Source organism: Mastigoproctus giganteus, chromosome 13 (genome assembly GCF_048544385.1).
Source record: "Mastigoproctus giganteus isolate SK-2022 chromosome 13, ASM4854438v1, whole genome shotgun sequence".
Taxonomy (NCBI): domain Eukaryota; kingdom Metazoa; phylum Arthropoda; class Arachnida; order Uropygi; family Thelyphonidae; genus Mastigoproctus; species Mastigoproctus giganteus.
In genome coordinates, this window is record NC_143587.1 from 90,498,452 (window position 1) to 90,526,368 (window position 27,917).

Sequence of the window (27,917 nt, forward strand, 5' to 3'; positions counted from 1 at the left end):
GAAATTAATTTTCAGGTTACATTTTTTTATTTTATTATATTCTCCTCTATTGTCCGCTTTGCGTCATTTTAGAGGGAGAGTTCCAATGTTTTTAGTTTACTCTGTTTAAAAGACGATCCTATTAAAAGACATGATTTTTTTTTTTTTTTTTTTTTTTAGGAGCATCAGCGACTAAGGCCATAATTGTTCCGTGTATGCTGTCTGTAAATTGCCTTTTTCACAATCACGTTGTCAAAAAGGCCCATAAAAATTCCTCTCATCATCGACGGAACTCGAACTCAGGTCTTTTCCATCAGGTGCAGAGAGGACGGCGTTCTGACAGAACACATGTAAAACTCCATGGATTATAAGAAACTGTGTGTGACTACGAAATTTATTTACAAATATTTTGGACTATGAAGGCGAGTAACGATTAGTCTAGAATCCACTTCAAACCTAAATCCCGAATGATAAACACACAAAAAAAGTCAACAGTGTTTCAGACTGAATTTCAAAAGGAGAAATGTCTGTGCGTGCTACTGCTTAAGAATTAAATATTCTCACGTACACATTCGGCAAAGTGATGAAGAAATTGAAATCCAGATGCAACACAGAGCCTAAAAAACTACCTGGTAGGCGAAAAATACTGGCTACCGATGGCTGTTTACCTCATCTTGCCATCATATGCTACAGAATCTGCGTTTTGGGGTCGCGTGAGGCCATAGACAGACCTGTAAGTGTTACATAGAGCTGCAAGTCATGTATTTTCAAGGAAGAACTGCAACCCATACGTCTTAGATATAAAAAAAAAAAAAAAAATATATATATATATATATATATATATATATATATATATATATATATATATATAAATGCGTACTGTCAATCGGCATGCCACAACAAACATGGACTATGATTCAATGGAAATCTGTGTTGTGGAGTTCCGCTAGACACTCGTCCAAGCTAATGGTTTTGTCTTTGGTGTGAAGGACGCCTGGAGAACGCTTATTACGTGAGTATGGTATCCCAAGCTTGAAGTTGGGAGGAGGAAGAAGTGTCGTGGTAAGTACTAGGTTCACTAGTCGTACTGGATCTAGTTCAATACCACGAGGAAACTAACATGTGGAACCATGAATGGTGTGTTTTACAGTGACTTTCTGGACAATTCTCAGTGCCCCACACTGCAGAAATTTTATGGAAGCGATCTTTAAAACTTTAAACACAACAACAAAACCAATGATTGTGAACGCGTTGTTTTAAGAGAATGGCATTGAAATATTGCACAGACCGCAAGTCAACTGAACATCTTCATGAGAAACTGCTGGAACGCAGAATTACGGAAGGCCAAGGCAACTCTTCTTCGTCATTAAAGCTCACGAATGATTTAACGGAGAAGTAATGGATCGGACATTATAGACAAATGGTGGCCAATGTCTATTAACTTCTTTGTACGAACGGATGTTTTCTTCATAACTATAAGTATCCCATGATTTTTTTGCAAGATAGTATGTCTCAAACAAGACCTGAAATAGATGCTTGATTTCCAAAATTTGTAACATAAAATTACAGTCTCTATTTGTAAAAATATGTTTGGTTGTCGATGACCAGTCTTACTGCTCTTCTTTCCACTTTTCACCACAGAAAGCAGATGCACATCATTCCGGAAATGAGACTTCCTGACTTGTACACTATACCTCAGATATGAGAATGTATCATTTATGCAACTGAATACAGTAAGATCCCCGTATCCGCGTTGGATACGTTCCAAGACCTACCGTGGATGGCTGAAACCGCGGATATAAGCGCACACCTGCTGACTCCATATATAACGAGATTTTCTTTTCATACGTACGTATAATAAAGTTTAATTGATAAATTAAACACACAGTAAGACATTACTAACATTAAATACTGTAATAATAATAAACTACAGCAGACTCTCGATTTACCGGGATTGGATTAACCGGGACACTTCAAGACTCCTAATTTAAAAAAAAAAAAAAAAAAAAATCAACCAGAAATCAAAATTCAAGGTATAAACAGATATTTTGCAAGCCGTAAATAAGCGACGAGAACCGGCGTTATAATTCCCTTTTGACTCTCTCTCTCTCTCTCTTTCTCTCCCCCTCTTAGGGTAACTCGGGAATAAAAGTTTGAAAACGGCGCATCCGTTAAATCTCTAAAGAACCATTATAATGTTGATAGCAAAACCATACGCGTCATCGTAAAAAATAAAGGGAAGCTATTCGATTTAAAATCTACATCGAAAAAAATAAAGGGAAGCATCGTATTGGACACGCGAGTAGTACGTGTTAGTTTTTTCGTTTTTTTTTTCAGTGGTTAACCGCGGGTAACTGAATCAGCGGATACGGGGGGGCACAACTGTAATTTGTTGCTTCAATTAACAGTTCTTATGAATCACTGGTATAACCTCTGGCGCTGAAAACCTGTCGCCATTTTTGTGTTTCTTCTCCTAATGGGTTTTCCCATCTCGCGACGGGATGGGAAAACCCATTTGTTGCGTATGGTTGTTGTTAATTTCGGTTACTATTATTAGTCGAGTAACTCTCTAACTATCCTATTGGTGTTCAGGAACGCGGCTTTCTAGGGTTTCATGCAGGTGCTTTCCGCAAGGCCTATTGCTGCTAGGTTCTTAGGGAGCCTCTTCAGCATCATGACGATGTCACGGTGATTGGTATGGTCATTACTTCTCTGGCGTGGTCCCAGTATAGTTTGCGAGTAGAGGTCTCTCTAACTATCCTATTGGTGTTCAGGAACGCGGCTTTCTAGGGTTTCATGCAGGTGCTTTCCGCAAGGCCTATTGCTGCTAGGTTCTTAGGGAGCCTCTTCAGCATCATGACGATGTCACGGTGATTGGTATGGTCATTACTTCTCTGGCGTGGTCCCAGTATAGTTTGCGAGTAGAGGTCTCTAGAACGGCCTGGGATTCGTACTTGTAATACGGTTCACTTTCTTTGATTGACTTGTACTTTTGCACTAACTTATGACATATTATTCTGGCAACCTGGTCGTGTCTGTGAGTGTACTCCGTCTGGGTGATCTTGCATTTCGCAGTGATGTGGTGGATTGTTTCTGTGCGCAGGTGGCATCATCGACAGTGTCATCTTTCACCCTGGAGCTCTTGACGATGCATTTCCTGTCGTTCCTGTTGTTGATTATCTGGTCTTGGATGGCGAGCACAAATCCTTCAGTCTCGGGGAAGAGCCTCCCACTCGTGAGCCATGCATTAGAAACCATCTTATCTATGTAGTCTTGATGAAAGACATTGTAATGTCTGCCATGGGATGCCTTCTTTGCCCATCTTTCTGTTTTTTGTTTCTTCTGTCTGTGTGAGTGGGGTTTCCTTGTTAAGGGTGAGCGGTGTGTGCCGCTTTTCTATCTTTATTATTATTAAAATCAGTTTATTCACATGAGTGACTAATTATCCACCATGAATAAATCAGGTATCCATCATGAGAGTGTCAAACGGGAGGGTACAGTAATACACATGTTTCATTGACAGTCGTTCAAACCCACGTAGCTGCGAAATACGGCGCTCTTCTCGTATCCTCTCTGTCGAGTAAACTCCTCTGCCCTTATGTGGCCATCTCAAAGTATAAACAGAAAAGTTATTTACAGTATTTATAACCATCATGAGCGATTCATTAATCATCATCACCTCCAAATCTTTTTCTTCTTTGGACTGCCATAAAATTGTTGATAACGTATCAACAATTTTATGTTGATACGTTATCAACATAAAATTGCCTAAATAACGTATTAATTTAGAGTTACTATTACAAAGTGCAAAACGTTGCACATTTATTAATGTGTAATTCAACTACTATTTTCGAGACCTGAATAATTCATATAGATCTATATAAATTACTCACGTATTGAACTAGTTCACGATTACATTCCGTAACAGTGGAAAATTTAGTATCCCTGAAAAACGGATAAGTTATTAGAAAAATTATTAAAAAAAAAGAATGCGCCAATTCAGGCACATTCTATTTTTTTTTTAAATTAATTGAACTGTTTCCTTTTTCTATATATATATATATATATATATATATAGACATAAAAGTTATTATCAGTGTATTTTGTAGGGGAGCTGAGCTATCAGGTGTAATAACCATGGAAGAATTGAGGGTACCTTTATGCTAAAAAAACAAATTACCTGAAATAAAATGCAATATATATATATGTGGGCTTTTTTTCACATATACCTATACAAACTGTTTTTATATATATATATATATATATATATATATATATATATATATATACAGTACGTACAAACTGTATGGAAAAAAATAATAATTCCGGATTTGTCGGATATTAATAAAATTGGAATGATGGATAGACAAATATTTGTATATGAACCAAACATAAATTTCATGAAAATCCGCCTAATCATCCGCTCCTGTATAACATATCTATAAATTGCATTGTTTTTGCTGGACGAAAAAGTACGCCTTGTGGCTGAGTTAGTCGGTCTTCACTAGACATACTAACTCAGCCACAGAGTAAAAATGGCCCATAAACGATGACCGACTAACTCAGCCACAGAATGAAATAGGCCCATAAACGTTCCTCACACCATTGACGGAATTTGAATCCAGAGCTTTTTCCACCAGGTGTAGGAGGTTGGTCATTATAATCACTGTGCTAACCTAGCGGTTCGGACGTACATAATGAAGATAATACGCGCTTATGCTTATATATGCTGCCACGACATCATAATTTCTAAAAAAATTATGATGTCGTTTATTGTAGTACTAATAATTTCACTAAAAATTTCAAAAAGCGTAACTGCATTCTTCTTTATATCTTTGAAGTTGCATATTGCTTGGTGGATACCAAGAAACATGCGACTTCAAACGTCTTTCGAGAAAAAAAAAAAATCTAAAATCTAAAGCTTGAAATTTGTTGTCCAGCGTCATTAATGCCAACTCGCATATTGATATACTGGACCACTCTCTGCTGCTGCTCAAAATCTGGCAGTTCTGTGGAAATGGTCCCTCCATCTTCCAGAACGATAATGCTTCATCCCATACGACAAGCAACGTAAAAACTTGGTTTGGAGAAACAAAGTTCAGGCCCCAATACGATCAATTATGGCGCATCCAATACTCCCCTCTTTTACAGGTGAACTAGCAACTGTATCAAAGGAGGAATGGACATAAATTCCTACCTACTACAAAGAAATTTGTAGAAATTTTGGCCTCAGTAACAACAACAACAACAGATCGTTTTTGTTATTAAGATTAAAGGTGGGCCTACGCTTTATTAATTTGTTCATTAAAACATAATGGTGTTTGAATACTTCTGGTCGGTAGTATGCATCGTAAACAAAAATTGCTGTGATGAAACTGTGATGTTGCGAAAATGTGAATAACAAATAATAGTAACCTCATGAACAGACTAGTACTGTTACCAAAGCAATTGTGAAATAAAACAAATTAATAAAAGTAAAATAAGTGGCGAAAAAACATAACACACGTGGCATTTTATCTCTAATTAAATAATGGAGCCAAGACTTTATGAATTAGGTATAGAGAAACTTCCAGGTATACCGGTTTTTTTTTTTTTTAATGTAGAGTAGCTACCTAATGACTTCAAATGTGAGGAAGTGTTTGGTTGACTCAGTCTGAAAAGCGTTACGCTATCCCTTACAGCATTCCTGGTACCGCGTGACTATCGTTTCACTTACGGGGCTCGTTTATTCTAGGAACACATTTTAAACAAGAAACATTACACGGACGCACACAAGCACACAAACCGGAAAGAGAAAGGCGGAAACTGCAGAACGTCTTTGTTTTGTTCAGCATGCGTTTTAATAGCACAAACTGGACCACACCCAGATATACAAAACCAGCTTATAAAAAAAAAAGGGAGGGGGGGGGGGGAGACTTAAATGCCAGCTTAGAGATAGGAACGTACCCAGTATCTTTGGTGTGAAGATGACGAAACTATTTCAGACTTATTCTAAGACCGCAAAAGGACACAAAGATAACTTTCAATATTGGTGTATAATGGGCAAAGCAACTGTACAATTTCAATATTGGTGTATAATGGGCAAAGCAACTGTACAATTTCAATATTGGTGTATAATGGGCAAAGCAACTGAATCAGATTTTTATGAAAATAAAAACGATATTGTGCTTTATACCACTAAGTACCCAACTCACATTCGGTTGAGCACACAAGAAAAGCAACATACAAATTTTACCAGTTATTCAGAATAAAATGATTAATCCTTTAATAATTCAAAATGGAATACTAGTAGTAAAGTGAAGTAGTATTCAGATATAAAATGGATAAATCTCCCAAAACTCCTACAAAATGCAGTTTCAATGCAGATGGTCCTCTTTTTTTACGCTGTTTCTATTTAAGTCGCTTCGCTATAACGACATCAGCTTCATAACGTAGTATTTGATATGAATCTCAAATTTCGACTACAACAACAATATCATAAGTGGAAGATGTGACAGAATTATTTCTCACAGGAATGCACCTCTGGGCAGCGAAACAAAGTATGTTGTGCCCCTATAAAGAGTTAAATGTTGTGCAATAGTGCGCGGTAATTCGTTGTCAGTTTGCTATTCATTGAAACAATAACAGTATACAAATGTTACTCAGATCGCCAAAACCATTTAATTATGTGTGGAAAATGGCCAGTACATGTGCGCTGGCGAAAAGGTCTCAGAGGGCAATCTCTTTAGCGAGATGAGAAAATTAGAGAATTATTATTATTATCCGTTTATTAACCACAAGAAACTGTGGGTCACCCCGGGATGGCAGTGTGCCAGGATGGTGAGAGATTTACATACTGAGGTGCGGGGACCCACATGTACAAGAGTACATGCGTGCTCGACCCGAAATATTTACATAATTGAACTTATATACGCTTCAAATAAAACAAAGTTAATAGACATCAGAATTTAAAAATAAAATAAAATAAAAATAAAAAATAAATAAATAGAAAAAAAGAAATAATAAATAAACAAAAAATGCAGCAGGCAAAAAGTCCAGGTGTAGGTGAACGTCACAGGTTCAATAGCTGGCAACAGTTCTTGGGGCATTTCTTTCTGTAGAGCTTGTCCTCACAGAATTTATCAGGGTTGGTGCCCAGTTTATTGTAGGTTTGGAGGCAGTTGGCCGGAAACATGCCCCTAAGAGAATCTGTGTAAGTGCAAACCGCAGAGGGTGAAAGGAGTCGCGTCGTTCACATCTTGTCTTCTTTGGGCCAGAGATTAACGGGGATACAGATGGAGCATCTATTCGGCCTGTGATAAGCCGAGTTAGCATGAATACATTTCTTGTCGTGATGAGAAGTCTCCAGGGAGTGGTCCTTAGATTAGCTTCGAGGATGGATCTAGAGATAGTAAAAGGGTGACCCACCACCCTGTTCATCCATCTGAGCAACCAATATTCCAGACTGGGGTACTTTTTTAGGTGGGAGGCAGGAGCAGATGACCAAATTTCAGATGCGTAGAGAGGGCACCTCAGAATGTACCGACAAAGCAGCGCTGGCTGATGCACACTAACGAGCTACTGACGCACTGCCCAAAGTGCCGCGTACGTCTTCTGTTTCATTCTGACAAAGTAAGGCTGGAAGGTGAGTCGAACATCCCAGGTGAGGCCTAGGTCTGTGTGGGAAGTTACCCTTTGCACCCTTTCCCCGCCAACGAAGATTAGATTTGAACATCATTTTTAACTCTTTTTTTTTTTTTTTTTTTTTTTTTGTTATCAGTAGTTGAGCAGATTTGGAAGGGTTCGGATGCAACCCAAGTCCATCCTACTTCTCAGACATCTGTCTGTTACTGTCAACTATTTTCCAGGTAATTTTCGACGTCACCATGGGCATCCCGTAAGGGAGTGTGCTTTCAACAATTCTCTTCGATGCAGTTTTGGAACCTTTCCGAGCACGTAATCCTAATTTTGTCTCCTTAGTTACCTTAGTGTGACACCAAAATTAAGATATCAAGTTGTGAAACAATATGGTGTGTGTGTGTGTGTGTGTGTGTGTGTGTGTGTGTGTGTGTGTGTGTGTGTGTGTGTGTGTGTGTGTGTGTGTGTGATAACGTTAACTCATGAATTAAATAATTTCACATTTCTCTGCGTTCGTTGAAGAAAAACTAGAGTAACAAACTTCGTCCGCTCGAGATAATGCATTTGGACATCCTCGAGTTGGAGGATCTAGCTGATAATGTTCAGACTGTGCTTTATTTTATTTTATTTTTTTCCCTTAAACTCAACTTCACAGCCAACAGAGATAGGAGGGATTGCTACATTGAATGTTTGCTACCCAGAATCGTAAGCTACTGCCGACAGCGAAAACTGACTTTCAGTACGCTAAATTTGTGGGATAGCACCAGAGCTGTTCAACAAAGATTGATCATAATTTTTCATGAATAACCGTACTGCTTACTGTTTCTAGATTAGCTGCGGAATCGAAGGCCAAACCAAGCTGCATCGCAGAGCAACTGTGCAGTTGACTCGGCGCACGATGTGACCTTGACGATCGGTCAAGTTTATGCCTGTTCAGTTTTGCCAACGTAACAACGAACGTGACACGGGAGTAACAGTATGCTGCTCTCAGATTTTATTTTCGCTTCAAGAAAACATCATCAGAAGCGTATAAAATTTTAAATGAAGCTTATGGTGAATCTACACTTCCATATAGCACAGCTCGCAGGTGGTTTAGAACGTTTAAAGATGGATGTGATTCAATCACAAAAATCAGCGGTCCTGGAGCTCCAACCACTGCTATAACCATAAAAACCATAAACACTGTTTCTGTAATCGTGAGAGAAGATCACTGTATGACAGTAAGGCAACTGGCAGAGTTGTTGAGAATATCAGTTGGAAGCACGCACAGTATTCTCCATGACCATTCGCATATGACACGTGTTTGTTCAGGCTGGATCCCAAGGCTACTGACACCTGAGCAACAGCAAGTTTGCATGGAGGTTTATCAGAAGTTGCAACGGACGGTTATTAAAGATGGTGATGTTCTGCACAAGGTGATAACGGTGGAAGAGACATGGCTTGATCATTTCGACCCTGAGAGTAAACAACAAAGATCTGTTTGGAAGTCTATGTCATCGCCAACGCCGAAAAAAAAAAAAAAAAAAAAAAAAAAAGTTGCAGCTTCTGCAGGAAAGGTTATGGTCATCTCTCTCTCTCTCTCTCTCTCTTTTTTTTTTTTTTTTTTTTTTTTTACATTCAAGGAATGGTCTACTAGTATGTTGCGCCACATCATACGACTGCACACTTTGCAGGATCACATTCGTCGCAAACAACCACAACTGCACGCAGGTGGGTGGATGCTGCATCACGACAATTCAAGACCGCACATGGCTCATACTGTCATCAAGTATTTAGCCAGCATCATTGTCAAATGTGTTCCTCATCAGCCCTACTGCTCTGACATTTCACCTGCGATTTGTTTTATTTCCAAAGTTAGAGAAGAAGCTGCAAAGAAAACGTCTTCAGTCGTCATAAGTAGACATAGGGGCCATTCTCAAAAGCATATCAAAAAATGGATTTCACCAGGTTTTGGAAGAATGGCAGAAATGTTGGAGTAAGTGTATTTCATTATGGGGACTACTTTGAAAAGGACCATCAAAATAAAGATGAATATAGATGATTTACAGTATATATATATATATATATATATATATATATATATATATATATATATATATATATATATAGAATATCATTAGAAAAAGTAAATCAATCCAATAATAAGAATACCATCAAGGACTTAAGAAAACGCAAAAAAAAAAAAAAAAAAAAAAAAAAAAATTATTATCGCTTTTTACCGACAATCTAGATGACTTCAACTGGGGCCAACCACCCAGAATGAAGGCAAAAAACGACAAGAAGTTCTCTGTTTCTGTGATGATCAATATATGCTAAGTAATTTAAATCTAAACCAAATATAAACCAGTATAGGCCGAATATAAATCGAATGTAAATAAATCGAATGAAGATAATTAATTAAGAAAAATTTTGAAATATTAGAATCAAAGGTAAGAAATATAAGTAAAATATAAATGTAAGCATATATTAATCATCGTTGACCCGAGAGAGAACGTAATTTAAGGATTAAAACAAGATTAAATATATAATACATACTACATTTGACCGTATCTAGGACATAATGTAATAGTCGTCAAAATAATATGTGGTGCCCCCTATGTGATGGATACGGTAAAAATAAATAAATAATTAAATTAAATTAACGCAAAGAGAAACATGCAGATAGTAAGAAGAAAAACTAAAGGAGTAGGAAAAATAGAACCTGAACTCCACAAAGGCGAAAAATAGTGGTATAGATAAGAAATAGTTTCTTCTACGTCCTCGGATTGCCCTAATAATTTCGGAGAAATAAAAATAAAGAGTGTAGGACAGCTTAAAGGCATTACAAGATATAAGTTGTGGCTCGGGTATGCCCGGGATCGCTAACCCGTTCCTATAGTAGGACCCTGAGCTGTGTATATATATATATATATATATATATATATATATATATATATATACACACACACATGGAAAAAACCAAATGAACGCATAAACACACACCTCTTTTCACTTAGTGCAGGTGGGTAAAGTACGTTTGGAAAATAAATTTTAATCATTCTTTAATGAACAATCTTAGTATCTCACAGGAATTCATCCTCTGTTTATATAAATTTTCCAACAAAAAAAAACATGTTTCGATACAGCATGGATATCTGATCGATGGTTCCTAAAAACACATCGATAAGTAACTCGTACAGTAATCAGGAAACCTTAATACAAGAAGTAGCCACCGACTGGGCTAACCAGGTGGGTAAAGTGCCTGCCTGGCAACCCAAAAGTCGCGGGTTCGAATCCCGCCTCGGGCTTGGATCGCAGTGAAATGCAAAAACTTTGGGAGGTGTATTATAGCTACAGAAGCCGATGCACCAACAACTAACAAAAAAAAAAAAAAAAAAAAATAGAAGTAACCGAATAAATATATATGCACACATCTCTTTTCACTTAGTACACTCTAAGCACATTTAATAAAAATGAGCATAACTACCGAGATATAAACTTATTTTTATATTGTCTATCCCCAGCATGCGTATTACAGCTGAGCTTTTACAGAACTATTCAAAATATTCAGTGTGAAGTTGGAAATGCAGCCTGAACTCATTAAACTGAATTGTGGCTATCATTCTTACTACTCTTTATTTTGGGGGAAAAGGTCTGAGAGTAACTGAACTTGCTCGTTTCAACTGACCATCATCGTTTTCGTGCATGCCGTAGTGATCAAAGGGAAGTACAGTAATACACCCATTTGAGTTAACAGGTTCGATTCCATATGACCAATAAATACAGTTAATGATAACATTCTTGTCAACATAACCAGTTGTAAACCCCTTGCAATCATATCAGGCTATAAACAGGGAATTTTTTTTTTTTTTTTTTTTTTTTTTTGATAAAAGGGGGGGGGGTTGAATTTGACAGTTATAATCCAGGCAGGTATAAAGTACCGGCATCTATGAAGTGCCGGCAAGCGACAACGATGGCCCATAACATTCTATAGATAATTTATTAAACATTTTCTTGTAGAAATAGAGAGGTCATAATCCTCAATGTATAAGGCAAAGGAGAGAACGCACTTTGAGTACTGCGTACGAGTATGGAAATCACCTAAAAAAGAAAAAAAGGCAAAAAAACATACGCTTCCAAAAACAGGATGCGTATGGTGAAAACAGCAAAATGGCGCTCATATGAGGAAATAATTGCGAATATCGAGCTACAGGTAAACTAGGCACTTTAGAGAAACCTGATCGAGGACTATAAGGCCCCGAGAGGAGATAGCAAAATGAATGAAGCTGAAATTTTTCACGTTTATAAATGATACTGGTTCTAAGACACATAAATTCACCTTTGCAGGGCGATTATTGCCTTAGAGAAACACATGGATTAGGCAGCAAACTCAAGTAAAGGACATTCTTATCAAAACTAAAGAACTAAAATGGTCTTGGGCAGGACACATAGCTCGAAGACATGATGAGAGACGGACTAAGAAAATAACAGAATGGTACCCAAGAGGAGGTAGAGAAAACCTGGAAGACAACAACAGCGATGGACAGATGAAATTCATGAGTTTTTGGGTAGTAAATGGATGGCTATTGCACAAAACAGAAGGAACTGGAAAGTTGCTGGAGAGGCATTCATCCTGCAGTGGATTGAAAATGGCTGATGATGATGATATTGCCTTAGTATATGGCAGGGCAAACGTCATGAAGTTTTCTTTACAATCCTAATTTCTAATTTCGTTTCTTTCCATATAGGTCCCAAAATCATCCCGAAATACACTGTTATATATACATTTAATTGAAATATATATAATGGCGGGTATATATGTCCGCATAACGAACGTTTTTTATGAATTAATTAACTTTAAAATACATTTAATCTGTCATTGGTTTTGAAGCTTCATGTAGTGAAATGCAAAACATTACAATGTTATGTACATTACAAAAAGCATTCGAATATCATCAGGTTTGGAAAAACACATGTTTTTATGAACAATTAAATAATGTGTAGGTTCACCTTTAGACCACAATAACATCGATTCGTCGTGGAACACTTTTGACCAGTTACGTGCACCAGGCTAAGCTCTGATCCAGCATTCCAATTCATCCCAAAGGTGTTACATTGAATTCAGATTTTGATCCGGCCAGGCGAGTTGCTGGACTTCTTCACATCACATCAAGATTTTACAATGATCACTGTATGAAATGGCTTATTATTATTCTGTTAGAACGTCAAGTGTGGACCCATTTACATAGAAATGGATCGAAGATGTCAACGCACAAATTGGAATTGTTGGTTTTTACAATCAAATGGCAGAGTCCATGGCTACGTCTCTTCATAACTTCACTATGGGCCCAATACACTGCTCTAGATGAGGTTGCCCAGGCATTCCGCACCCACACACACACTACCGTTTGATCCAAAGACTGTAACGATTTGTCGCTCCGTAGCGCCTGTTTTCACTGTTCCATGGTACAAGAATACAAGAACGATAGACTAAGCAACACTGCAAACAACATCTGGTGGTCATTAGTGTAAGGTGTAGCTTGTTAGCAGTATCTCTGACATGAAACTCGTGTGTATAGCTCCGTAATGTATCGAAGATTTCATGATTAATGTTAGACTAACTAAATTATGATCGGATTCTTTTATACAATCAGTATCATTACTTATTAGTGCGGACAATAAAAAAAAATAAAGGGTGGCATTTTGTTGTTTAATTTCAAAATCGAAGCCATTCTTGAAAGTAATTGATATATTGAACCGATTACTTTCAAGGTATTATTATGTTTAAGGAATTTCATGGGGAAATGGATTCCTCCCAAGAAATGAGTATAAAAATGAGTTGGAAGAGATGGCGAGATGGTTCTTCCCACATTTTTTACTTTTTTTTTTATGGTGAAGCCAGTTTAGCCATTTTTCTACGGTTCTGCTAATGAAGGATAGCCAGAGAGACAACTGTACGAGTAAATTCCACTCCCAAAGAAGTTTGAAGGTCGTCAAGTAGTACTGCCCACGAAGTAAAATCTATTAGCATTGCATAATTATGATTTAGACGCGGCGTACACAGATGAATAGGATGAACTTATCGTAATATATAAAATAATCAACACCTCCTAGTTCCGCTTTCTCAGAAAGCTATTCATATGAAGAAAAACCGGATGCAGTTAAATTAATACTAATAAATAATTCAGTGCTTACAAAATCTTCATTTATGTTTGTGTTATTTAACCGGTAAAGTTATGAAATGAGAAGGAACCTGTTGAAACGGCGAAAGCTGAGGTCATGAATAACTAAAATTTTAAAAAAAATCTAGAAATATAAACTTGTTTCTTGAATTTTCAAGTTTTTAAACTGTGACGATAAATAAAAAAGAAACACAGAAATCTGCAGATTTAACTTTTTGTTTCAAAACAGCAACTGTAGGTATTCAGACAATAAAGAAGTTACAAATTATGTTCTTTGCGACGAAATTCTCGAACAGACCGCCTTTGCTCTTTAACAACCATAAAAAAAAACTAATCCTTGACTCTTCGACCATCCCCCCCCCCCCACCATCTCCACAGTGGCGGACTAATGGTATGGCATTTTCGCCGCAGTATTTAGTTCTTTATGCCAAAACTGAATAAATAAATCCACACTTAAGCTGTTCACTAAAAGTTCTCGAACTGTGGAGCGCGTGCCTTAAATGACAAGTGAGTTGAGGTGAATACGATAATTAAAATTTTTAAGTTATTTAGTTCTCAAACTGCGAAAATCAGACAGGAACTTACTTATTCTTTATCTGAAGATGAGGAGAATAGCAATATTGGGAAATGTACATTAAATCATGTTACTCTAGTCTTCAAATCATGTCCATGTGGAAAAGAAAGTTACGTTTCGATGATTTTTTTTAAGCCGCAAACATGGGTAACCACACAGAGAAAGATCAATGGTGTAGGGAAGATGCTTGTACACCTTCCCAAGTGAAGCTTTCCTAATCCTCTTCGTTTGACGAAACACACACCGTTGTACAGTAATAAAACACTAAAATGCACCGACATACTCTTAATTTATGGCCTAGCAACATAGGTTAGTTGGCTTAATATGGCCTAAGCAACATAAAGTTAAAAGATATACAGTAGTGTGCAAATTAATGGAAACAAGCACTTGTAATGCAGAAAATGTTGGTTTTATGTGTTGAAAAGCTGTAGGAAGGAAATTATATACGAGATCATTTGGATCATTTTAATAGAAGTTTTTCGGTTTAATGGTTTGAAATGTATTTGCTGTTTACTGTGTTTTTTCCATGTTTCAGCTATGGCTACGACACCAAATACTGCTTTTTTATGCTTCAGCTACAGACATCACACCAAAGAAAACAACAAAAACTTGTAGCGTTGTCTGAACTCACACCAATGACTCAAAGAGAAATAGCAAAAACATGTGGAGTGAGTGTGAGTGCTGTAAATAATTTACAAGGCAAGAAAGAGACAGGGTCGGTGTCTCCGAAGCGAAAAGGAACCTATGGGAAAAAGCGAAAACTACAGTCAGAGATGACGCAATCCTTTTCAGAAAATCTAAGATTGGCCCACAGAAAAATTTTTATCTTCAAAAAAGAACTTGCCGATGCTGAAATTCATGTCTACAACTCCACAATTAGTCGCAGACTCTTGGAAAGTGATCGAAAGGCAAGGGAAACTCCAACAAAACAACTTTAACCCATATGAAGAAAAACAATTGGACTGGGCGAAGAAATATGCTGGATGGACAATTGAACAGTTTACTGAGTTTATTGTTCAATGCATGCGCTCTTGTTATGCTCGAAAACAAGCTGGAGAATTGGTTCCTGTGAAGCATATTCAACGAATAGTTAAACATCCTTAAAAATGTTTTGAGGCTCGTTTTCAGCAAAATGACCCCGTGACGTCGTTCCTGCTGATGGATTGATGAACAGTACAAAATATTTGAAAATTTTGGAAACACGTGTTATTCCCGCATTGAGCGACACAGGTACCTTCCAGCAGGATCTCACACCTTGCCATTTTTCCAGAGCTTAAAGCTTTCATATACGAAAATGGCATTATATGTCTTGATTCACATGACAGTAATCTGTAAACGAAAATTGAGAAAAATGGACTGTACAACAAAAGTTAAAATGATTCAATCCTTAATTCAAGTTTCGTTTCATGATCCAGAAATGTAAACCAAAAATTTGTCAAAAACTGGTGGAATCTATTCCAAATAGAATGAAACAACTCATTGCAGCCAGAGGAAGCCATATTGCTTACTAAATTCCACTTTTGTAACGTATTTATTCAATAAATACTTCTATCTGTAAATGCTCACTATAAATACAGGACAAAAAATAATCACTTGTGGTATTTAGCTCATATTACAGACTGAACACATATATTCTACACTTGTTTGCTTACAGTATTGAAACAGAGTACTAGGCAACCAGTTTTCTCTATTTACAGGTATACCATCCGTTACAGACGAAGCAAGGATTTTCATCACGAAAGATAGGAGACATAAAAGATGTTAATGGGCGACAAAAAGGAGTGATAGCATCTGGCAGATCTAAGGATATCCTGTTAAAGACGCAGTTGAATTTTCTGATGTTTCAGAGAGAACAGTAATTAGAGTTTCTAAGTAATGGTGTGGGTTGAAATCAACCAGAAATCAGAATTGTGGTCTAAAGATTATGCAAAGTGATCGTTATCGACAACGAATACAGCGTCAAGTAAACGTTAAAACAAGACAAAATCCGCTGCGAACGTTTAACCAAGGATCTCATCAAGAATACTGCGAAGAGAACTGATTGTATAATAATTATGGTTCCCAAAAACGACCAATGTTAACAGCTGCGCAAAACAAACCGGCTAAATATACAAACCGGCTTAAAAGGCATAAAATCTGGACTGTTGATGACTGAAAAGCCGTGATGTGGTCTGACGAATCCAAATTTTGCCTATAACTAAGAAAGCCAGACACCGACTTCACAGGAGAAACAAGGAGACGTTCCATCCAGACTGTGTGAGGTTTCATAGAAGCTTATGGTGAGCTAGTGATGCTCTGGGGATGTTTTAAATATTATGAACTGAGTCTCCCAACTTGAAATACCAACCAGAATGAATCAGGCTGGCTATGCAAATATTGTGGATGACCAGGCTGCACCCTTTAGTGAATATTTGAGAGACACTCATGATTTCGATATTCCTGTGTTCCAGAATGACAATTATCCTGTTCACATGGCCTCTACTGTTTTAACACGAGGGGAAAAAAATGGTAGGGTATTTAATTTGGCCAGCCAAGTCACCTGTTTTAAATCCTATACAGAACGTATGGGACTATCTTGAACGGAAAGCGTAAACACAACAGCATCCACGAAACTGAATGAATAGGGCTCGGTTGTTTTCAGAATATCTAATGGCTGAATACCTACCAGTTGCCCCATGAGATAAGAGAGTAAACGTACTTCACATAGAAACTAGCCTACACTCCGAACAGATCTGTTTTAAAAAAAGCAAACACCCCTATTTCGCACTGTGGGGTGAGCAATTCCAACTTTGTCCATGACGGATCCTAACAGTTTCAATCACCAGCTATGATAATCCAATATTCCCCAGATGAAACCTGCTTAGATTGCCAAAACAAATTTAATAAATAAAATAATAATAACCCGCTCACTTCCAAATTCGGTGCTTACACGTTTAACACACACACACTATGAAAATTGGTATTACATGAACATTTGCTGTGAGTTTTTTATTATAGGTTTACAATTATATCTGTAAAGGACAGATATAAATAAGTTTAGAAGTTTAGTTATTCACCGAAATGTGCCTCTCCAAAACTGTTTAATCACTAGGTGTATACCTAGTGATTGAACAATTTCTCTCTCAAAAACCCAAATTTTAAAATTGGCAGCCTTCAATCTGGGAGTGCAGGGTTTTAAAGAGTTTACTGTAATTACTTATATTAAGAATAACAGGCCATACTCGTATATCCCTAAGTTATCTAAGTTATACAAAAAAAAAAAAAGACAAGATTTGCATTAGAAAACACTGGAAGTTATTTTTTCTTACATATGAAACTTTTTAAGCATTTTTAATTTAAATTTTAAAGTAATTGTTTATATTAAATTTAAAAGCAATGAAAAGTACATGTATGAAACTCTAATAGTATAACTGTAAACATAGATATACCTCCTTCTTGCAAGTGGCAATACTCCCACCCAGTTTTCAGAAGCTGTTTTTTCCGATAAGTATCAGTCTAAGGCATCGAAAGACAACAGTAGTATCATTATTCATGTGACCACCTTGTACTTAGCTTTCTGTAATTAGGTCCCATACACACAAGCTAGTGATAGTCTGTATTACATAACCAATGCCATCCCTTACATACTGCACGCATATGGTGTGTTGCATCTACAGTGACAGCTTCATTCCACTAAGTGTCCTACTTTCTCCTAGTTAGGCGGGGTGGTTGTGCGATTATTCCGAGGTAATTTCGGTCTGTATTAGAGAACACTCTCTGTAATGAAGGTGGTGAACGTATGATTTCCCTTGAAACTGCTATCTGGTATGTTTCTCCAACCAAATAACATCTGAACAGCGCGTGAATAAAAAATTCTTTGTTGCCTTCGAATTTATATACAATAGTACCTAAATAGCACACCCTATCACTGATATGTGGTATTTGCATAATAAACGAATACCACATCTCATGAAGTTTTTAATAGTCGAGTGGCAAATGAATTTTTATTAACAAATACCATGTATGTGATATTGACCTATTAAGGCATATATCACAATATCAACGAGAGTGATTGCAACATCTTACTTTTTGCAGATAGGAATGATGGGAGAGATTTACTCTATCCTTTACACACGTTTTCTTGCCAACTACACACTCTATCCCACGTTTTCTTGCCAATATCCCAGAAAACCAGTGGTGGCTGATGGTATAAGAAGTGATGTTTGAAACTTGCCTTTTTACTATTGAAACATTCTCATTTCAAACACAGTGGGGGACAAAAAAACTGCATCACCTTAAAAAAAAGTAACATTTGTAGTGAAACACCACTTGATTGCAGTCATTTTGTTTGTCGCAAAGCAAAGGTATCTCGTCATATAACGCTTCTAGTGCATCAGACAATAATTGCAAGGTATTACATCAGCCGTTTCTATAAATACGGCGTTGGAAGGGTATACACGCGTATTAGTATCCTGTTTTGCGGAGGTGTAAGCATGGCTCCACATGTTCAGTTGATACCAAGAAAAAAAAAGTGTAGCTGTTGCTCTGTCCCAGGAAGGGCTTATACGTGTGCTATTGCTGATAAAATAGTCTGCTACCAGTCAACAGTATCCCGGGTGCTGAAATTAAAGCGTTACTTATTTGGTTTTTAGGAGCATTAGCAACTAAGGCCATATTGCTCCGGGATATGCGGTGGTCATTCCCTGACCTTTTCGCATCCTCCGTATTTGGTGGTGACGGGCTCGATCCCCGGTCTAATCAAGAAGCGTATGCTACGCACTGCTGCTCCTTCCCACCTGGCTACGGAGGAGCCCTAAATTAAAGCGTGAAACTGGTGATGTGAAGAGAAGATTGTCGCTGTCGTGGGTATTATTGCATCAGGCAATCATGTAACCAATCACTGCCTGCAATAAATATATAATTAAAGATCTGGATCAGGCCGTAAGACAGTGACTACGCCTTTCCAAGATCGATATCTGAAACGGCTATGCCTTCGTAATCGCCATGCTAGTGCTCCTGATCTAAAACTGGACTTAAAACTAAAACTGAGATGGCCTCTGGTGTTGAAACAAGTGCACAAACTATCCAAAGACGGCTATCGGAATGTGGTCTGCATGCCTATCGGCCCAAGAAGAAGCCTTTGTTGATCCAACGAATGAGGAAGAAGCGACTTGCTTGGGCTAAAATGCATGTTTCATGGACAAAAGAGCAATGGGACACCGTCATCTTTTCTGACGAATCAAAATTCAACCTGCATGGCTTGAATGGGAAGCAAGCGATATGTAAGAAGACGAAAATCGGAGGCATACCATCCTGACTACATAACGCCAGTCAGATGATCTGGGGATGCATAACAAGCAAAGGGTGGGGCGAATTAAGTTTATATTAAAGGAATGGTGAATGCAGAAACCTACACTGCTACCTTGGAGGAGTGCCTGAAACTCGTTACTAGGGATCACAAAAGACATCCAAAACTACATTTTCAACAGGACTTCAGCAGAAAATTGGTAAGTTTTATGCTATTTAGATTTAATGATGAGTTTGTGGTCTTGTCTCTTAAGGGTTAAAACATACTTACACCAATGTTTTCCCTCATTTTTCTCCCTTAAGGCCAGTCCAACATTACAGTGTTGGATTGGCCTGGCAAATCCGTGCAGATTTGAACCCTATTGAAAATTGCTGGTACATAATGTCGTCTGTAATTGCTCAGAAGAAGCCAACAAGTAAGATTCAGCTGCAGGAGAGCAGTGTAAGGGTGTGGTACCACGAAATTGGGCAACCGTATCCAGAAGTTGATTAACTCTATGCCAGATCGTTGCAAGGCTGTAATTTCAGCTCGAGGAGGAATAAAAAAATATTGAGACTTATTTTGCTGATTTACAGTACATAATACTATTACGTTAACTTGTCATTTCAGTTTGTACACGTAAATGCAATACAATGTATGTTTGGTTGTTATGATTGCCATTTGCGCGGTTTCTTATATTTGCTGTAATTACGCATTTTTGCAATTTATGCCGTTGTGTATATCAAGTGGAGTCTTTTCATTGGATTTCATTCACAGAGATATATATATCTCATCTAACAAATGCATTTCGAACATTTCTGCAACCCGCAATGTAGCGCAAAACACATTATTTTCAAAATTCACAAGTGATGCAGTTTTTTTTGTCCGCCACTATATAATTGTTATAGGTAATGCTTTTAAACCACTATAATTACTTAATTCCGTACTTATCTTATAAATAAATAAATAAATCTTTATTTGTCCTACCAAATAGAAATATATTCGTATATTGGTAAGAGACAAATTCCTTTCAATGCTAGAGGACTGACATAATAAAATATGTAATCAATAGATTCTCATTACATTACTGTCTAGAGTCCGGGCAGATGTACAAAAAGTTCAGTATAACAACACAGCCAATGAAATACGCTATACACATGGTATAGACTAGTTCACATAAGCACACACAATTAAGTACACACAGTTGTTTACATAAGCAGACAACTATTAAGCAACAGTAGCCTGGGCGAACCACATCGCAATTTGTGTCCTGTAGTTCGCATCTTCTACAAGCCTTTCAAGTTCAATTCCATTTTATGATAAGCTTTGGACTGATACCAACGCCCTGGCTGGTATATACCTACCGGCCATCTTCAGTCTGTTGGCTTTCATCCTCAGAGATTTCGTGCTTCTTAAGGCAGATGGCGAGATGTGCCACTCACATAACTGACGGAAGCATGGTGTTGATAGCACACCAGTCATCATCTTTATTGCCGTTATCAAACGTTTCCAGGCAATGATGTCTGATAAACGCTGCAGTTTCAGCTGTTGTTCAAACTGCGTGGTCCTTAACTGATGGGGTGATGGTGTTTATTGTTTGCCCACTTCAGCAACCATAATTCAGTAGCATATATTCTCCTAATGTGGGGAGAGGTGGCTGATGCCCACAATTCAGCGCCATACAATATGGCAGAATACACTATGGTTCTTATATATCGTGCGGTTGTTGTAGTTTTTTTCAAGACAACCAAACAGCAAGAGGTGCTGTTTGGTTGTCTAATGTAAATATTCATTCTCTTTACAAGCATTTCAGTATGCGCCGTGAACGTGTTAAATGTTATTCCCAGATCTCTATGAGTTTTGACAACTGGAATGGGTATGCCATTTAGTTCCATATGAAAGGGCAACAAAACACGTACGTGTCGAAAAATGCATCCACTGAGCTTAAACGTTCCGCAATTTAATTAAACGGCATGGCTCTGATGACGTCGTATATTAAAAAACCAGAAGCAGACTACAACAAATATAGAGACATAATACGGTGAATTTTATTTCTGTCCACCCTGAGTGTATTACTAAGCACTCATCGCACAGATGAGGGGGAGCTGATCTGTGCGATGAGTGCTTAGTAATACACTCTGGGAAAACAATCTCTAAGTTATCGAAGGGATTCCAACAGGCAAGAAAATCTACCCTCTTCTTCCAATCCACTTTACAATAAGCACTGTTGTAGGCCCATCGGTAACTTAGACCATATTTCACAGTACATATTAAGTCTGTATCTGAAATTTCCTACACCAGCTCATTTCAATGTAGCGTTCACAACCACTTATCTTCGAAGTTTATCCAGGAAGAAGGGGTCCCACAAGGATCAGTGCTAAGTGCTACTCTCTTTAATATAATATTGAATGCAATAACACAGGACTTACACAAACAGTATTTACTACCCTGCACGCCGATTACTTCAGTATCGCCTGCCATTCGCGTAATATGCGAATGGTAGAAAGACAGTGGTCTCAGAAAGTTTTTAATTCTGTACAGTGGGATCAACTGACGATGTTACCAACAGTAAATTCTAAGTGGGAAGCATTCAAGGAATTAATCGTGGATGCTACTAAAAGTTTCATACCTATTAAGAAATATTATTCAAGGTTTAGGCCTAAATGGTTATCAAATGAACTAATGAGATTCGTGACAGAGAAGAAAAATGCATGGGATGCATATAAATTATCAAGCGACTCAGAAGCCTATGGCAGATATAAGCTAGTCTATAATCAGGTCACAAAAGAGGTTAGGCAGGCGAAGGCAGATTACGAGAAATCCTTGGCAAAAGATGCTAAGAAAAACAGCAAGGATTTCTTTACTTATATAAACTCTAAAAGGAAGGGGATGAATCTGATTGGTCCACTTGACATCGATGGTTCGACTGTTGATGATCCTGCTCAGATAGCAAACAAACTGAATGAGTATTTTGCATCTGCATTCACATATGAGGAATTATTAAATTTGAAAATGGCAGAAGGTTATCAAATTGTAGCAAGATACTTAATGATTTTGTAATAACTGAGAGCAAAGTGGAAGAGAAATTGTTGAAGTTAAACATAAGAAAAGCACCTGGGATTGATGGGATCTATCCAGTTATATTAAAGGAGGCAGCAAAGCAACTAAGCAAACCCTTAGCCATAATTATGAGAGCATCCTTGGACTCAAGGGAGGTTCCCACGGACTGGAGATGTGCAAATGTGTCCCCAATTCACAAAGGGGGATCGAAGGGTGACAGGAGTAATTACAGACCAGTTTGTTTAACTTCTGTTCCGGGTAAAATAATGGAGTCACTGGTTAAAGATGCATTGCAGGATCATCTAGACAAGACTGCAGCAATAATTCACACACAGCATGGGTTTGTTAAGGGAAAGTCTTGTCTGACAAATTTGATAGGATATTATGATGTGATTACAAAGGAACTGGCTGCAAAAAATAATTTTGATATCATATATTTGGATTTCAGGAAAGCTTTTGACACTGTTGAGCATGGAAGACTATTGTACAAATTGGAACAGAATGGTATTAAGGGTAAGTTGCTACAATGGATAAAAGGATGGTTAAGTGAGAGAAGACAGAGGGTGGTAATCAATGGGTGCTGCTCTTCGTGGACTAATGTTATTAGTGGAGTCCCACAGGGTTCGGTGTTAGGTCCACTGTTGTTTTGTATATTTATCAATAATATTGATGAAGGTATATCAGGCTTAATGTCGAAGTTTGCAGATGATACAAAGGTTGGCAGGGTTGTTAATGACAGTGCTACTGCAACAGGATCTAGATAATTTGGGCAGATGGGCTAAGAAGTGGCAACTGAAGTTTAACCTTGACAAATGCAAAGTACTGCATATGGGTAGAAGTAACCCCAGAGAAACGTACCAACTATGTGGTACTACACTTAATGTGGTAGAAAATGAAAAAGAACTGGGAGTAATTGTGCAGTCAGATATGAAGTTTTCTGAGCGATGCAGACAGGCTGCCAGGGCAGGTCATGGGGTTTTGTCAATGATATATAGGAATTTTGCTAGCAGGGAAAAGGGGGTGATTGTCCCTCTGTATAAGGCAATGGTCAGGCCACGCTTTGAGTACTGCGTATAGGTCTGGAGGCCTCATTTTAGGAAGGGTGTAGATTTACTTGAGCGTGTACAGAGAAGGACAACAAGATTGGTGAGGGGAATGAAGGGATCCTCTTACCAAGAGAGGCTTAAGTTCTGAAAATTGCAGTGACTGGAGACTAGGGACCTGCGCGGTGATCTGATCTGATTGAGGTGTATAAGGCCTTGAATGGGTTGAGCACGCTGAATTCTGATGGGATCCTTCCACTTTTTCAGATTACGAACCTAAGGGGGCATAAATTCAAATTAAGAATGGACAGATGTAGAATAGATGTGCGGAAATTCGGCTTTAGCCAGCGGGTGGTTAATTGCTGGAACAAACTTCCATCTGTTGTGGAAGTTGATAGGTTGAATAAATTTAAGGAGGAACTGGACAGGCATTTGGAGGGAATGGTGTGATTTTTTTTGGCTGATGCTGCATAAGCTCATAAACTTGCTTTCTTGCATCACATGCCACTACTACTACAGTTGCGAGGAGCCATCAACAAAATAACTAAATGGTAGCAAAACAATGGATTTCGCCTCTTGCACTAAAAAAAAAAAAAAACCCGATTAGGAAGCGTAACTTACATCCACACCTGGAACTTCGACTAGAAAATCAAATCATACCAGTGGTCCCTAGTGTCCACTTTCTTGGTGTGATATTTGACACAAAACTCACCTTCCTTGAACATATAAAAACGCTCCGGTTACCTGTCTTAAAAAGCTAAATATCTTAATAATTCTATTAGTCACAACATGGGTAGCCGACTGTTACACACTACATTTGTACCATGCATTAATATGGTAACGTCTAGATTAAGGTTCTGAAGTCTATAGCTCTACTAGACCAAGCACTTTACGTTGGCTTGATCATGTTCACCACAGTGCTTTTTGTCTTGCACTGGGGGCATACCGTACATCACCAGTTCAGAGCCGGTATGCTGAAGCACACGAAACCTCCTTGCAGCTACGCGGACAAATGCTTTTATCAAACTACGCAGTAAAACTCAAAGGGCATCCAAACTTGGACCGGACTTTTCTCTCCTAATTGGGAAAACCTTTACAGGGCTTATTCATCTATAAACCCACCAACTGGTTACGTCTTTGCTCAGTGCACACTGACTGGCAAATTGACCTTAGTAAGATACAGCCTACTGCCTCTCATACAATCCCAGCTCGGACGTATCATACACAGCTGTGCAACCTTTCATTCGCAGCATGGGGAAAACACACCTTGTCCCGATAGAGTATACTGCAAACACTTGCCGCACTGGGAACCCAGCATGGCCAGTACACACCAATCTACGCAGATGGGTCTAAAACTAACAATTATGTTGGTGCAGAAGCATTATTTTCCAACATTACCATATCCAAGAAACTCCGTACTGAATGAAGCAGCTATACTGCAGAACCCTGTGCTATCTACATAGCCTCAAATTACACACTCTTAACAACCATACTGCACAGTGTTATATACAAAGGGTACTAGGAAAGTTTTGCAATATGACGCAACAATGAATCACAGGAAGCTGCTTGTTGCTGCATGTTGAGACATGTTCATACGTGCATAGTAGCCACCGCGCCAAGTCGATGGGCTCAGTTATTCATTAGTAGCGAGAGTGTAAAGTGCTTGCGATGGCATCGTGGTCACGAAATGAGATAAGGACAGTTTTGCGGTATAATTTCGTGCGTGGTTTAACCATAGACCAGTGCTTAGAAGAAATGACTCTTGCACTAGATGATGATTGTCCACATCGTACAACGATATTCAGGTGGTATAGAGAATTCCAAAGGGGAAATTTCACTCTGGAGGATTCTGAGAGGCCAGGAAGGCCACGAATGTCAGTTACGGAGGAAAACGTTACTGCTGTGAGGAAAATGCTTGACGAAAACAGGCGAGTGACCTACCAACAGATAGAGGATACTTTGGGCCTAAATGCACCAGCAATTCGTTCGATTCTGCAAGATCATTTGCACGTGAAGAAACTTTGTTCTCTCTGGGTGCCGCATCAACTGACTGAAGAGCAGATGACACAACGTGTGACTTGGTGCCGGGAGATGTTAAAAAAGTTTGATAAGGGATAATCTCGGTATGTGAACAACATCGTGACAGGTGACGAGACTTGGCTGTACTATTACGATCTGCCAACCAAGGCTCAAAACAAAGTTTGGGTCTTTGATGATGACGACACACCCGTAATTGTCAGAAAATCCCGATCTGTAAAGAAGAAAATGATAGCTGTATTTTTCAAATCGAGTGGAATTGTGGAACGTGTCGTTTTGGACACGCAGAAGACAGTCACAGCTAAGTGGTATACTGAACAATGCCTGCCTAAAGTCATTGGATCTATGAAGAACCTGCGGCCAAAGTCAAGAATGGACACCTGGTACCTCCATCACGATAATGCTCCAACTGACCGTGCCAAAGCCTACACCGAATATTTGACCACGACAGGACTGAAACTTCTCGAGCACCCTCCCTACAGTCCAGACCTTGCTCCCTGCGACTTTGCACTGTTCCCGCATGTGAAAATGAAGCTAAAAGGGAGGCGGTTTTCCAGTGATGAGGACCTTCTACGGGCTTGGGACAACGAGTGTGCTTTACTCCCTAGTGAAACTTGGCAGAACTGGTTTAAAGATTGGTTTCGGAGGATGGAGAGGTGTATTGAATGTAGAGGAAATTACTTTGAAAAAATTAAATAAACAAAGCTGTATTGCAAAACTTTCCTAGTACCCTTTGTATACAGACTCAATTAGTGCTATCCAAGCTGTACAACAGAATACGAAGAATGATATCCCCATACTTAGACAGATCTGGAATACTCTATGTTAAACCAGAAGAAACAACAAGTTCTCTTTTGTTGGATCCCTAGTCACGCTGGAATTACTGGAAACGAGCATGCCGACCTAGCTGTCAAAACTGCTACTAATCCTACAGACAAATCCTTTACTACACTTGCATCTGACTACAACTACATTATAAAGAAACGATGTCTTGAACAATGGCAACACACCTGACAGAGTAAAGCCAATAACAAGCTACTCAGTATGAAAAAGATCTCAAACCATGGAAATCTAGTATATGTGAGAACCAACATGAAGAAGTCTCTTAGGTGTGTGTGTAGTCTATCCCATTACGGATAGACCACACACACACACACACACACACACACACACCTGACACATGTGCCTGCGGCCACTAACCCACCACAGTGGACAAAAAGCAACACCCACCTTACAGTCCAGCCTATACTCATTGATTGCCCTGTTTACAAAAGTGTCTCATTGTCTTTGTCTCATTTTCAACAACGAACTGAGTATTGCCCATCTCCTAGCAAATACACAACACGTAGACAAAATCTTTACTTTCCTCAAAGAGATACAACTCTATAATGCACTCTGAACTTCAACAGCAATCAATATTGATAAAAAAACAGAACACTGAACTTTACCATAATTAGGCGCATCATGGCCATGTTGCCCTTGTACCGTAAAGCCCACAAACAAACCTCTGGAACTTTGCCATGACAGGTACTATATACTAAATTCCTGTACTCCCTTTAATGTGCAATAAAGACCATTCATCCATATATGTGTAAATATGATGGCACATGTACCTGTGGATGTAGATGAAGCTAAGTTCCAAACGATGTATGCTAAAAATGTCCAAAGCAACTTCAGAGTAAACATTTATAGGAGCAGGATAATCAGAAGGAAAATACTGTAGGCATGTAGGAACAGTTTTATGGATTTCACAGGGATGTGCACGGGCAATGACTTTAGAATGGTGTGTGGAACCCAGCAACTGCCAGACATATTTGGCATCCACGATGCATCAATAAAATTAATTTATAGATGACTTGTTACGAAATTAGGTAATGTTTCCAGTTGATTAAATAGCAATGGACAGTCCAGAAGCTTCACATCTTTCTAACTTTCCTAGGGCGTACCAGAAGTTTATTTTCATCTTTCATCTTTTATCCAGACCACATCCGACCCAGAAATACCTCACCTCTATTATTCAACTTTTACAATTTTCACTTTGCTCACAAGTGCTTATATCTATATGTCTTCACCGCACAGCTCTTTACCTTTTACTTTGTATTACTGGAATTAATAAATTGCATTCTTCACCTCTACTGAATCACCTCACTTATGTTCATCTATTACAAAACAATAACTAT

General features: G+C 38.3%; 1 protein-coding gene across 7 annotated transcripts in view; it reads right to left on the bottom strand.

Moving 5' to 3' along the window:
- The window catches only part of PMCA (plasma membrane calcium-transporting ATPase 3), a 1,183,542-nt gene that overhangs the window by 1,144,090 nt on the left and 11,535 nt on the right, over positions 1 to 27,917 (bottom strand). The gene's annotated exons all lie outside the window — the stretch shown is intronic.